Raw genomic sequence first — 15,826 nt, 5'->3', positions numbered from 1 at the left:
AAGTCTTCCTTCCTTCCCTGCTTCTTCTCCTCCCCCTTCTTCCCCGTCTATCTTCCCCTCCTCCTCCCCTTTCCTCCTCCTCCTCCTCTTTCTTCTTCTTCATTGATGTTGTTAAGTAAGAAAGCATAGTCTAGTTTATATGAGAAAAAGGTTTCTTTTTTAACCATGTGTTTCATCTTGCTTCTAGAAAGAAATTAACAAAAATATGGCATCATTGACCTAAAGAACCCTATAACGTTTACCAGAGTTTGGGTCCTATGACATGAATCACCACTTTTCCTGCCAACGGCTCTGCCTTACCCATGGTATTAGTGCCTGTTACATTCTTTCTGGTGCTCAGTTCTTCCCCTAATAATGCCACATACCCACTAAACCCACAGTTTTGGGGAGGGGATTGGAGTAGGAAATGGCAACCCACTCCAGCATTCTTGCCTGGGAAATCCCATGGACAGAGGAGCCTGGAGGGCTGCAGTCTATGGACAGTCCATGGGGAATAATTGGACACGACTGAGCCACTGAGCCTGATTTTTAAAAAATAATTTCTCAGTCTCCATAGAAAATGGTCATGGCCAAGGGACACAGTTCTGGCCCCAGGGATGTAAGCAGAAATCATAAGATATGAGTTCAAAGACAGCTTGAAGGAGCAGCCCCAGCTTGCAGTGTCCTCGTGATCCTTACTGTTCCTTCCTTCATACCTGGAACCAGGTACGTTTGGAGCAGCGACTATGTAGCCATCAAGTGTCCATAAAAAACGGTGAGTAGAATTTCAGCAATCTCACATCTAACTAAGTCCTGATGATTTGTTGATCTGGTACTTGCTAGCAAACCCCCACCTGACTTTGTGAGAAAAATAAAATCCCTAGTTGTTTTAAGCTGCTTTTTTGATATTGTTTTGTGTATGATTCTTGTTAGTCACAATTGAACATAAATCTCTTGTTGATAACAGCCATAAGATATTTGTCCAAGATTTGAGCTGGGAACCCAGAGTCTAAAGATTCTATAATCCAGCTTTATCTCGGCCCAGTGTTTAGACACACTATTCATTTCCCTGTGCCTTATTTTATCTTATAAAAGAGATGCCACTAACATTACCTCTGCTAAACTGGAAACCAGGGTGCTGCCTCTGTAGTAGGACAGCAGAGCCTTTAAGCACTTTTGGCAAAACCACCTCCCCATATCCACCGGCAAACTGATTTCTGTGTTTCATCCAATTCTTCTTTAACAATGGCATCATGTGAGGGGGAAGTAATGGGATTTTACGTATGGACCATTATTCCTTTGTGTAAAATCAGCTTTGTTTTAATTGGGTTATTATTGGAGGGAAGGAAAGAACAAAAACAGGATGCAAAGATAGAGCCGTAGGGCGGCAAGACTGTATTAAAATAAGTTTTATCCTCCACACATTGTTCCTCTGTCCAACATTTTCCTTCATTTCTAATTTTCCCCCAAATGGCTGAGGCCAAGGTATTCATTTATCAGGCCCATCCATTCTGCCTCTCCTGACCATTTTTGCTTATGTCTGTGGGCTTGGCTTCTTACCATGATACCCAGCGTCTGGCAGCTGGGTGATGCTTGTGACCCCAAGGATCAGACGAGGACACATCTTCCCATCAGTTGTTGACCATGGGGCCAGTGGAAAGGCTAATGATTTAAAGTTCTCAGGGTGTTCTTTCTGCGGCAGAGCTAGAGTCAATTATTCCACGGCTGCAGCTCTCTGCAGGGGAGCTCCGTTCCTCAACGCAGGGAGCTTGAGACGCCGTCTGCTCTGAGGAGCTTGGATTAGTCCATCTGTTTCTGGTTTTCAAAAACCTGAGGTGAAGAAAATAAATAACAGGGAAAACAAAAATGAAAAATGCCCCTGGTTCCTGAATTGCAGAAAGTCTGCATGTGCTCCTAAATGAGTGCTCCATCCAGATGCGCCAAACCCTGCTGGGCTTCCTGGGTGGAAAGAGAAAAGAAACATCCAGATTTTGCTTTTGAAGATTTCTCCATCTTTAGAAAGATAGCTCACTCCTCCCATTACATAAAAAGTGACATTTCCCATTATTTTGGTGAAGAAACAAATGTGGCACTCATATAAAACCATATCCTCCCCATCATCTGCTTTTTAAAAACTATTCACAAGTTTTTAACTGAAGCCTGTGTGAGTCTGTGCTTTCCATAAGAAGGAAGATACATCCAAGGCATCAGAGACGTACACCTAGAATCACATAATCACAGCCTCCAAGTGTTTACAATTAAATAGGGACGATGGTTTAGCTTTAGTGGCCTTGGACTTAGAAGGTAAAATTCGGACCACTAGGAAGAAATGATAGAAAAGGGGATTTCAGAGCTTAAGACCATTTTAATCAATGATCTGTTGGGTTTTAAGTGATCTGCCTAGGTTAACGGCGGGGACCACACGTGTTGGAAATCAAATCAGAAACAGAGGTTCCCAGACAGGGGCTGCAGTGTAGAGGCTGTCCTAGAGTGAAGATTACACTTGTCCACTTGCCCTACAGCTCACTGCAACTAAATATATATATATATGTGTGTGTGTGTGTGTGTGTTGGAGTATAGTTGATTTACAATGTTGTGTTAGTTTCTGCTCTACAGCAAAGTGAATCAATTATACATACATCCACCCTTTCTTAGATTCTTTTCCCACATAGGTAATTACACAGTATTGAGTTCCCTGTGCTATACAGTAGGTCCTCATTAGTTATGCATTTAATATATGTGTTATTGTTTTGTTGCTAAGTTGTGTCTAACTCTTTTATGTCTACAGTCATGGGACTGTAGCCCGCCAGGCTCCTCTGTCTATGGGATTTCCCAGGCAAGAATACGGGAATGCATTGCCATTTCCTTCTCCAGGGGATCTTCCTGACCCAGGGATTGAATCTATCCCCTACACTGGCAGGTAGATTCTTTACCACTGAGCCACCAGGGAAAGCATTTTATATACAGTAGTATATATATGTCAATCCCAATCTCCCAATTGATCCCTTCCACCATTTTCCCCCAGCAACCATAAAATTTTGTTTTTTACATCTATGACTCTATTTCTGTTTTGTAAATAAGTTTATTTGTACCATCTTTTAAAGACTCCACAAATAAGTGGTAATCATATGATATTTGCCTTTCTCTATCTGACTTTACTTCACTCAGTGTGACAATCTCTAGGTTCATCCATGTTGCTTCAACTTTCTACTCTCATATTTCTCTGAAAATTATTTGGCCAATGGTCATGAACTATCAAGGGGATGCTATTCACAGCCAAGGCTATAGCAGATTTTTTTTTCTGTTTTTTTTTTTTTTTTTTGCTTCTCCCTTTATTGGTGGGAAGATTTTTTCTACGCTTACCTCTCCACTAAAGTCTTTCACCTCGATCTCAACTGTGAAGTCCTTTTTCCATGCAGAATGCCATGGAAACACATGCCTCAAATTATGATATAAACATTTCAGGAGTGGGTGAGGACAAGTATTCTCTTCTTATGGCCGGGAACAATTTCTCTTCTGTCACTAACTAGACCTTGAATTGGCCAAACACAGATTCTTGCAAATATTGTCATGGCTGGATATGTTTTTCTAGGAGGATAACGCCTTTCAATATATTTTATAGCTCTATCAGCATCAAAATAGCTCTACTGCTTAGAACCTTATTATTACGGAAAGGGATTTTGGAACACAGTGAGTTAATTTTGACTTCTTATATAATTCTCAGATTTTGGTTTCCAGGTCAATTTTCCCTCTGTTGCAGCTACTGTCTGGGTGAGTCTAAGTCTCCATAATGAAGAGCTTACTAATGACTGCTCCATGACTGAACCACACTGACTCTGCATTGTCAACTCCATCTTATCCCCAGCCAAGATGCCCTACCCACTCCTCTCTCTGAATGACTGAGCTTTAGTCTACTCACAAGGAATGTGGCTAGGCTAGGAAATTTCCCTACCACCTTTTATCCTTGCCTTCTTCTGACACAGGAACTGAAAGAGTGCCTTTTGCTGACACATATGGTTAATGGTCAGGAGACTCTCAGGGCAAGGAAAACCGTGTTCCCTTCAGTGCTAATCTTTCTCTTAGCTGGTAGTCATGATCTGTTTTTAGCTTTGGCCCCTTTAAGTCCCCTGTACCCACTTTAAGCAGTGCAGAGCACAGCCTTGAATGCCCCTGGACTGTCTTCTCCCCCGACCCCATCCTGCCTGTAAGTTCCCCACAATAAACTTCATAATTGCACTTTATGGAGTTACCGCTTCATCTTTCAGTCTTAAGAGTCCCTTCTCAGTTCGGAGGAGATTATTCATTATCTCCGCCACTCAACTGCCTCATCTAGGCAAATTCATGTGTCTGAATTTATTTCCTTTCTTATTTAATTTGCATGTCCTCTAGTTTTTTTTTTTTTTTAATTTTAAATGAAACTGCTTATTTTCTACTGGTATTTTAAAATTTTAATCTGCCCCAGGAGAAATGTTTTGGCCAAAATTTATCTTCTTGTGATTTCTAAACTTAAAGAAATATATTGTTGTGGGAAGGACAACACCAGGCTGGACATTAAAGAAACTAGGGTTCTATTTCTCTTCTGTCACTAACTAGACCTTGAATTGGCCACTTCGTCTTACCAGATTTCAATTTCCTGATGGGTGACAGGAAAGGATTCGACTGGATCACCTCAGAGGGAGGTCTACTTGGAAGGGAAACTCAGAGAAGTCCAGATTCACACTTTTTACCTTGGAAACTATCCTTGGAGAACTTACATATAAAAGGATCTATCCTCTCCAGTGGCTCAGATGGTAAAGAATCTGCCTGCCAATGCAGGAGACCTGGGTTTGATCCCTGGGCCCAGAGGATCCCCTGAAGGAGGACATGGCTACCCACTCCAGTATTCTTGCCTGGAGAATTCCACGGACAGAGGAGCCTGGTGGGCAAAAGAGCCTCGGGTCGCAGAGTCAGACGTGACTGAAGGACTAACACTCTCCCTTTCATCCTCCATCAGACCTAAAATCCTTTCTGTGCTGCTCCAGGACACATTTCTGGGGGCATATGTGTCATTTCCATCTTTTCAAGAGGTAGTTGACAAAAATTTTAAGGTCTTGAGTCTTTTAGGATTAACTTCCACCTGCTTCAACAATTCATCTCCCTCTTCTATCCTGAACACATCTATTTTTTAGCCTCACTGAATTACTCAGGGGATTATCAGGTACAGAGGCTCTGGCATTTTGGAAGACCATGGCAATACCATCTGTGAGAAGCTGATCTCAGGTGGCTTCTTGAGCAACCAAAGTCACCAAGAAGGGCAGAGTAGAAAAAAAACAAGGTTCTCAGAAATCCTAGACATGAGGAAATTTTGTGGGAGGTTTGATATTATATGGGTGGTGGGAACTAGATCTATTGATATTTGAGTTTTCATCATAATAGCATTCCTTAGACATGGAGGAGCCTGGTGGGCTGCAGTCCATGGGGTCGCTAAGAGTCGAACACGACTGAGCGACTTCACTTTCACTTCACTTTCATGCATTGGAGAAGGAAATGGCAACCCACTCCAGTGTTCTTGCCTGGAGAATCCCAGGGGCAGGAGAGCCTGGTGGGCTGACGTCTATGCGGTCACACAGAGTCAGACATGACTGAAGTGACTTAGCAGCAGCAGCAGCAGCAGACATCCTGGGGGGAGGGAACCTTAGGCTACTTTACCTCAGGTTACTTTAGCAATAGAACTGTCTATAAATCCAGGACAGAGCTCAAACCTGTATAAATTATACTGCATTAGACTTTAAGCTATTTTGAATTTATCTTTGAATTATTCCACCCCCAGCCCACACCCCTACAACCCACTACCATAAACAGCTCAGATCCTTAGACAGAACACATATTTGGAAATATACATTAAATAAGCCTTACTCATAGTATGAAATCACAAAGTAAATTTAATTAGTCTTTTAATGTTCATTTTAATTTAGCCAAAAGGGCAGCACACCCCACCCCCCCTCCACCCCCCACCAAAAAAAAATGTGTAATGCTGTAACCTTTTTGTTGTTGTCCAGGAAATACAAAGTCTGACATTCACATTCGCAAATCACAGAGCCGCTCAGTCCAAAAACTGGTTTTGGTTACTTTGGAAATTAGGCCTTTCACTCCGATAGAAAAACCAATAATTCAACCCATCCAGGACTTCTGGATGGGACTTCTTCCCTCCTCCCCTAGTCAGGGTCTGTCTCAAGCAGAAAGTCTGTAGCCTGGAAAAGGAGGCAGAAATAGAATCTTTTCTCTTCCTCCCTCCCCTCCTCTGACACCCACCAGCCGCTGCTTTCCAGTAGAGCTGGAATGGAGGGTTGAGACAAGAGCCAGGGCTAGCCTTTTAGATTTCCTGGCAGCACCCAGACATCACTGACTGCAGAGACTCATATTAAGCTCTCTGAGAGGTTTGGGTCAATCACTTCTCTGCTGATTGAAGTGCAGGAGAGGGATCTTCCTAACCCTGGAGATGGGGGCTAAGTGGGAAACAATAAGCCACCAGTTGTCTCCAAATACCCTCTTCCCCAAGCCTGTCTTCGGCTGACCCTTCCAATACCTGCATGCTGGTGAAGAATTGCAGTCATGGAGCTGTCCTGTGCCATCCATAACATTCCAGTTCTACAGTGCAGTCTATCTCAGAATTCACTGATATTTTCACCAAAGAATCTCAAATAAAACACTCATGTTATTGATAATAGGCTATCAGAGAAAGTCAGAGGATGTTTGTAGAGCAGGAAGTAATGGTACTTGTAGATTTCATCCTCAGGAGACACCAGGTCACTCAAGTGTAGAAACAAGACTGTTTCTTGACCCAAAAGAAAGTTTACCTTTCCTCTCTTCCATTCCTTCTTCCTTCGTTCCCTGTTACCTGCTTATGCATCTAACTAAATTGACTACTGCTCCTGCCAATTCTATCTATTTTATCCAAGAAAAAGTTTTCTTTGAGAACAAATGGACAAAAGTCCCAATGCACCCATTCCTGGGGAGGATGGAGGAGCCCTACGTGTGGGAGGCACAGAGCTTGCCTGTTCTAAACAACCACGAGATTTGTTCTGTTTCCCCAGAGCCTGCTAACATGGAGAATTTTATAGTGGCAATAAAGGGTCTGAAACTACCCCAAAGTCCCCTAGCACTTCTATTAATTCACTTCTAACCTGCTGGCAATGGGGACTTCTTCCATCCTTTAATTGCTAATGAATTCTATAGTCTCAAAGTCTTATTTCTCTGGTTTAGAATCTCTAGTCTCCCCAATGATGAGAGCCTTCCAGTCATTCATTATAAGTCCTATGTTTTTCTTCCTTGCTTGGACTTGATAAGGTGTACCATAGTATAAATCTTGCCATTTTTTTCCTACTTGGAGTCTTTTTTTTTCTTTTTCTATTTTTGTCCACACTGCATGACATGAGGGTTCCTAGTTTCCCTACCAGGGATCAAACCACTGCAGTGGAAACACAGTGTCTTAACCACTGGACCACCAGGGAAGTCCCTGGAGTTAATTCTTAGTTTCCTTTCAGATTCCTTCTTCTTGTCTCTGCAGAATCAGTAGACATCTAGAATAAATGAAAAGAACAGGATGTGGAAATGGGTAAGCAGATTTTCGGATGTAGGGCAAACTGAGGATGAAGTTTGAGGATGTAATAATATCTCATTTCCCAGAGAAATACTAGTCTTTTTCTTTCTTATTGAAAAATTTTTTGTCTGAGCCCAGAGAAGAGAAAGTCCAATGAAATGAAAGGAGAAAAAATCAGAATAACAATGCATTCAAATTAAATAAATGCTGGAGAGGGTGGTAATGTAAATTACCAAATGCTGTTGGTGGTAATGGAAATTGGTGTAGGGCCACTATGGAGAACAACATGGAGGTTCCTTAAAAAAAAAAAAAAATCTAAAAATAGAACTACAGCATGATCCTGCAATTCCCTTCCTGGGCATATATCCAGAGAAAACTCTAATTCGAAAAGATATATGCACCCCAGTGTTCACAGCACACTATTTACAATAGCCAAGATGTGGAAACAACTTGAATGTTCATTGACAAACAAGTGGACAAGAAGATGTGGTGCATCTATATATATATGATGCAATACTGTGCTATGCTGTGCTGAGTTGCTCAGTCGTGTCTGACTCTTTTCAAGTCTATGGACTGTAGCCCGCTAGGCTCCTCTGTGCATGGGAATTCTCTAAGGCAAGAATACTGGAGTGGGTTTCCATGCCCTCCTCCAGGGGATCTTCCTAATCCAGGCATCAAACCCAGGTCTCCCGCATTGCAGGCAGATTCTTTACCATCTGAGCCACCAAGAATACTGGAGTGGGTAGCCTATCCCTTCTCCAGGGGAACTTCCTGACCCAGGAATCAAAGGGGGGTCTCCTGCATTGAGGGTGGATTCTTTACCAGCCAAGCTACCTGGAAAGCCCCGATGGAATACTGCTGCTGCTGCTGCTAAGTCACTTCAGTCGTGTCCGACTCTGTGCGACCCCATAGACAGAAGCCCACCAGGCTCCCCCATCCCTGGGATTCTCCAGGCAAGAACACTGGAGTGGATTGCCATTTCCTTGTCCAATGAATGAAAGTGAAAACTGAAATTGAAGTCGCTCAATCATGTCCAACTCTTAGCAACCCCATGGACTGCAGCCTACCAGGCTCCTCCATCTATGGGATTTTCCAGGCAAGAGCACTGGAGTGGGGTGCCATTGCCTTCTCTGATGGAATACTGCTGGTGCTAAGTCACTTCAGTCATGTCCGACTCTGTGTGACCCCGTAGATGGTGGCCCACCAGGCTCCCCGTCCCTGGGATTCTCCAGGCAAGAACACTGGAGTGGGTTGCCATTTCCTTCTCAATGCATGAAAGTGAAAAGTGAAAGTGAAGTCGCTCAGTCATGTTTGACTCTTAGTGACCCCATGGACTGCAGCCTACCAGGCTCCTCCGTCCATGGGATTTTCCAGGCAAGAGTACTGGAGTGGGGTGCCATTGCCTTCTCCGGATGGAATACTACTCAGCCATAAAAAAGAATGAAATAATGCCATTTGCCACAACATGGATGGACCTAGAGATTATCATACTAAGTAAAGCATGTCAGACAAACACAAATATCAACTGATATCATTTACATGTGTACTCTAAAAATGATACAAATTAACTTACTTACAAAACACAAATAGACTCACAGACATAAAAAACAAAGTGACAGTGACCAAAGGGGATAGTGGGACCGAGGGATAAATTAGGAGTTTGGGAAGAATGGATACATGCTACTATGTGTAAAATAAACAACAGAGACCTACTGTATAACACAAGGAACTATACTCAATATCTTGTAATAGCTCCTAATGGGAAAGAATCTTAAAGATTAGCAGAGCACATGCAGCAGTTCATTTGAATCCATCAGTTTTTATTTATTCACATGTCTGTCCATCTAGTCAGCTGCCTTTTATATGCTAGAAAATTTTCTAAACACTAGGGATGAAGACATGGTCCAACTTTCCTGGAGATGTCATCTCAGTGAAGATCCCATGCTGTCTTCCTTAACAATCACACAGGGCTTCAGAGGTCACCCAATCCCATTGCCTGACCAGAGAACTCATTATCTTCAGAAAAGATGAAGAAAAACCCCTCACTACTGTATGTGTCACAAAGACATTTCTCTGCTTTAAAAACATGTTACTGCCATACTTCTCTGCTGAGAGGGAGGGCATAGGATAATGGGCACCTTGATAACAATAAGATACATTTATTTCCAAAGTTTATAAATTATATCTTAATTTTTTTAAGTACTGCAACAAATATAAATTCAAATAGCCAGTTAACAGCTTAGCAGTCTTTAACTAGCATTAAAGAGTTCAGAGATTCTTTAATGCTAGTTGTGTGTAAAAATTGCCCAAGAAAGTTAAACAATAGAGAAGTTTAGGCAGGCCCTATCTGTGAAAATTCTGATGCTCTAAGTATGCAGGGAGGCTTCAATAAGGAGGGGTTTTAAGGCCCTTAAATAGTCCTAATGGCAAACTTTCCTGCTGGTCCAATGGTTAAGAATCTGCCTGCCAAAGCAGGGGACACCAGTTAGGTCCCTAGTCTAGGAAGATCTCGTATGCTGGGGAGCAACCAAGTCCGTGTGCCTCAACTACTGAGCCTGCGTTCCCTAGAGCCCAAGCTTCACAGCAGGAGAAGCCACCACAAAGACAAGCCTGTGCATCATCACAGAGAGGAGCCTCCGCTCGCCACAACCAGAGAAAGCCCATGTGCAGCATCAAAGACCCAGCGCAGCCAAAAATACACAAACAATAAAAATAACAGCATTAAAAAGAAGTAATAACCCTAACAGGTCATCTGCGGGAAGAGCTGCCAAAACCTTTATTGATGATCTACCCCCCCGCCCCCCGCCCACCCCACAAACGTTCTTCTAGGAGATATCTCACTGTGAGTAGAAAGGAAGAAAATGGTTGTGCACATTTTGGGTCATAGCTGGAAAGAATTTCACATGGAAAAAACTACTCATTGTCAGTTAAAATGTTTAGTTGTCTTCTCTGTGTCGTTTTGTTGGGGATGAAAGTACTTTCTAACACTGCCAAATTTTGACAGCCAGAGAAGTCACATGCCAACCGTACTTAGGTGTACTTTGTCTCAAGTGACTACTGCATTTACCTTAATATTCTGTGATGTTCAAACAGTGTTGCCCTCAGAAAAGACCCTAAGAATAGCTTGCCATCTTCGTGTTCTTCTTGACAGTTTTCTGATCCGCACATTCTGCCTCTAATATCCTTTAGGTAGCCAGAAGAGACTTAAGGAAAGCATGAACACACACCCACCCCAGCCTTTCCAACTAAAATGATGGACCAACTTACTCTTTCGTCCAATTTAATTTTGATTGCTATGGTTATTTTCTATTTTTAGAATTCAGCTTTTTTTCTGGGCTTCAGAGAATTTTACATTCCTAGGTTTCTTATCCAACCAAGATCAATTCCCTCCATATCTCTTCCTTTAATGAGGCCTGATGTCCTTTAATTCAATTCTGTTGGTATCTTTGGGTGAGAGAAACAAACAGGTCTGGGACATGACATTTCTATTTATAAATAAGACAGAAAAATGATTCATGAAAGTGTACTTTTTTTTTTTTTTTAAGGGAGAAGAAAAAAGAAGTTTATCCAACAAGATCACCACAGGTATTTTTAGCCACAATCCTTGTAAATTCAAGAATTTACCTGGTTTGTCTTTACCTTCCTATGACTGGGGTTCAGGCCATCATGGGCTTTTTAAAATTCAAAGCATAATTTCCAAAATCTTAAAGGTATGGCTCTCATACAAATGTATATGGATCTGTTTCAAGAACTTTATTCCGCTTACTCATGAACAAGGATACCAGTAATGAGGCAAAGGCTGGTTTAAAGAGCATATGGAGTTTTACAAACATTTTGAAGCAATGATAGAACAAGAATGATAAGTTAAATACGAGCCTGACTGATGTCCCACAAGCAAACCTGCGTAGGAGTTATCTTTTCTACCTGACAGAAACCATTGCATTTCTATTGGGCCCAAGTTTATAAGTTACCACAAATCTTATTAGGCTTCTCACGTGGCTCAGAGGATAAAGAATCTGCCTACAATTCAGGAGACCTGAGTTCGATCCCTGGGTTGGGAAGATCCCCTGGAGGAGGGCATGGCAACCCACTGCAGTATACTTGCCCAGAGAATTCCATGGACAGAGAGGGGCCTGACAGGCGACAGTCCATAGGGTTGCAAAGAGTCAGACACAACTGAGCGACGAACACTTTCACTTTTCACATATTGTATTAAATTTTTATTCAACAATAAACAATGATCCAAACCAAGTATATTCCCCAAGAATAAGTGATCCTTGCATGTGCCTTGCAAACAGTGCCTCCGCGTAACACTGGGAGAGCACGCTGCACCCCTTTTTACTCAGTTCCTATGCTTTACGTAATTTTCCTTATAATTTAGTGGTGGTAACCATTTCAAAGCAGCAAGACCCTGAGACAGATGAGGCCAACTTTCAGGTGGTGGTAATGGGTCCACGGTTCTTCCCCCACAAGGTCACTGCTGTGTACATGCACACAAGGGAACACGTGATGTGGCACACGTGACAAGTCTGGCACTGCATGGGCAACGTGAAAACCTTTTAAATGACTTTTGAAAAAATGAATTTGCTTCTCAGAAAACGTAAACTAACCTGATCCTTCAAACCAACTTTATTAATGTTCCTTTCCTACTGTCTTCTTCACTGGAAAGGGCTTCTTTGCACATAAAGAAGCAGCGGCATCTGAATCTACTCGGAACTGTTCGGTGGAATCGTCCATGGAATGCATGCCACTGTCCTTCACAAGGGACTTTTACACAGGGGCTGAGAAATCTAGAAAATAAGGAAGGGATGAACATCAAGAGTCGGGGCTTTCTTCAAGATTGCTGCAGTTTTAAGTATAAATTTAGATTTAAGTTCCTTTTATTGATGCCAGTTAAGTTCCTTGAGAGGGTTTCTGGAACATAAAAGAGAAAACCTAGCTTTCATGTTTTCCATCATCTTGAGGAAGGAATATCACAGTTACGTCTTCCATTTCCATTTTTTTCCCCTGCTTTCATCTTGAAAGTTTCCTGATCCTCAGAGAGGTCCTTAAAGATTCTCCTCTTATACTGAGAGGATCATAATGATATAAAGGATCACCCTGATTAAATACATATGTTAATAAGCCTTGGAAGCAGTTCAAAAAGAGTTCATAGGCTTAGAATCTATTTTCCACTATAGAATATTCAGAATGGAAAGCCAAACCTTTTGGAACTGGGTCAGACCTGTTCCTTAATCCCGCCAGTCTACGGGCACATGATAACATCTCTGGGTGGCATTGCAATTTTCTCCAATTTGCTAACGAAGACTAATTATCCAAATAATTCAGCCCGACTCTGCTCTTGACCACTGCAAATCTCCCTGCGGTTCCTTAAAGCTCTGTTTGTTCCCCATTTCTTCTCTTGTTTTAAACCCCTCACTGTTCTGAGTGCCTTTTATTTAAAGAGAAATTGGATACCTACTGTGTAAATTTCTGCAGGGAGTCTTTTAATGTAGACTGTAGCAATTTTCTCTAGGAATATGCTAATAATTACAACAGCTAGGGATTTGGACTTTGTTATCTATGGAGGAGGAATTGTGTGAGAAAATGGGGGAAAAAATCTCAACTCTCTAGCACCGCTGAAAAGAAAACAAGAAAGAATAAAATAATAAAGGAGAAAGGAAAACAAAGTCATTTGTTTAGATGTGGGCTGGATACAGACAGATGCTTAGAAGTAGCGACTGTGACCACTGGTCTTTGTGCAAGCTCTTAGGAAAAGGCAACCATGAAGGGGGAATGGTGAACTTTGGTCCCATGGGGCTTCCGTAGTCATGGCAACAGAGCATCCCCAGGTGATCCCCTGGAGTCAAAATGGGACATTCTAGAGTCCTGTCTGTCTCATCTGCTGGAGGTACGGGTGTCTGAACAGCAATTTCACAATCCTGAATTGCTGGTGAAAATTAGTTTGAGTGTTTTGACTTTTTCTTTTTTGTCTTTGTTTAAAAGACAACTTTTTGAAATAAACTGCATAGTTGTAATTCAGAGAAAAGTTTCTGGGAAATAAATATGATTATTTTAGAACCCAACTTGCACTGAAGTTATACATTCACACAGAGTTTGATCAACAGCCACGTCCTATCCAAAGGTTATTTATGAAGTGGATTATTGAAGGTGACTTAAGGTTTTCTACTTTTATTACCAAGCAGCTTTTGGTGGTCACAGACTAACTTGGTCTGACTCTTTATCACAAAGTTCTGAACACCCAGTCACTCTGTAAGCTTGTTTCAACCAAAATGAAGGGAAAAAAGAGACTCCTTTTTAGAATTTCTATAGGAGAAATGAGGCAAAAAAATTATTTCCACTTACTGATGTGAAAATTAAAGCACTGGAAAGGAGAAGGAATTTGCCCATGATGGAACCAAAATAAGCCCCAAGATCCTTAAATTCTTTGCTAATTTTTATAGGTTAGACTTCTGAAACTCTGGTTTTGATAACTGCTTTAAGGGTTTCTTCTTGGATAAAAGTGTTAAGAAGTTATGCAAATGAAAAAGGATCATGAATTCACTTTAATTAAAACAGAAATAAAATCAATACCCAGCAGTAGTTTTGGTTTCACAGAAGGGAAAAGCAACCAAATAATGTTAATAATGGCAATATTACTAATAATAATATAAGAAACATTTACTGAACAATGTATATAGGTGCTAATCATTCCATAGGCATTATCTCATCTATTTGTTTCTACTTGAATGATGAAGAAACACAAAGACCTTGAGGATCTTCCCCAAAGTCACATAGCTCATAATTGGTAGAGTCAAAATTTAAACCTAGGCCATCTGACAGTAGTGGCTGTGTTTCTAATCACCCACTACACTCTACTGTGCTTCTACACTATAATTTAAAACACATATACAAGATTTGTGTACTATAGAACAATGAAATATTTATAAGTTACCTTAAAATCTACGAACTGTATCACCATTTATGGAGAAGGATAACCAACCCCCACCCTTGTTGAGCTCCTATGTATCAGCTATACCCCTGGGCACTGTGCATATATTATCTCCACTTCTTACCACAAATCTGCAATGAAAGGAATATTATCCCCATATTTTATATAAATAAATGAAGCCTAGAGATATTTTCATCATCTGCCCAGGGTTATATTTAAGCAACAGGTTTAGCTGGGGAGTGAGCTCAAGTGTGGGTATTTGCAAAGCAGCTGTTTTTTCCATGATGCTGGGCTGGTTTCTCCAAGTTGTTTTTATGTGTAGCTTCAGTTTTACCAAAACAGAGTAGACAGCAAATCTCTCTTCCCAATCCCTGACTTACTTTCTTACTAAAGTTGTTAATGAGATTGTAGTATTAGAAGTACTATCTCCAGAAAACTTGAATAAACTACACTATTTACCTGAAGGGAAGACGATGGTTTATCTTTCTAAACTGAGTGATCATTATTAGCTGATTAACTTGATTTTCACTCTTTAACACTCGAATGAATTAAAAATGAATGAATGAACGGGTAAACACTAAGACAACTGCAAACTAAAAATTGTGACTCACCATCCTTTAAAACAAGAATGAAGTCATTGGCCACTGCAGTCGCTGACTTTCAACACCCGCTGGAAGGAGTTCAGGGATGAACTCCCAGGAATGAGGCACTCTCTGCTCTGGGAAAAACCATCAGAACAGGCCCTCAGATAATTAGTTATTTTCAGGAGAAGATTTTATGAACCTGGTTTCTTGTATCTTCTCATACACAGGAAAGCACTAAAATTATTAACACAGACATCTGCTCCTTGGGACTAGCAGCAACTTTCTGTTAAAATGTGTGTCTGAGTGCATGTATCCCTTTCACCAAAATCACATATATACTGATCTTCCCCCTCCACCTCCTCTGAGCAGTTTCTCAGAGCTATCTGATGGGCTGTATCCCAGGCTATAGTCCTCATTTTGCTCCAAATAAAACTTAACTCACACACACACACACAAAAAAAACAACTTAACTCACAACTCTCACGTTGTGTATTTTTTTTTTTTCAGTTAACACAACCTACCATCTACTGAATGTCTAGTAGTTAGTAGGCACTGTGCAATGGCATTTTAACCCTTTCCATGAAGATTGTGTAGTAAAGTGATGATTTTATTATTCGTTCAATGTTTAAGGATGAGGATCTGAAGCTTAGATTAAATTAATGGATCACTCAGTTTCAGCCTGTGAATGAGACTGTTGGAAATACAGCCCAAGGACCTATGGCTCCAAAGTTCGACGTGTTCGATCTATGTTTT

Source organism: Bos javanicus, chromosome 27 (assembly GCF_032452875.1).
Source record: "Bos javanicus breed banteng chromosome 27, ARS-OSU_banteng_1.0, whole genome shotgun sequence".
In the NCBI taxonomy this organism is placed as follows: domain Eukaryota; kingdom Metazoa; phylum Chordata; class Mammalia; order Artiodactyla; family Bovidae; genus Bos; species Bos javanicus.
The sequence above is the reverse complement of the archived record's forward strand: the minus strand, read 5'-3'. Positions refer to the sequence as shown.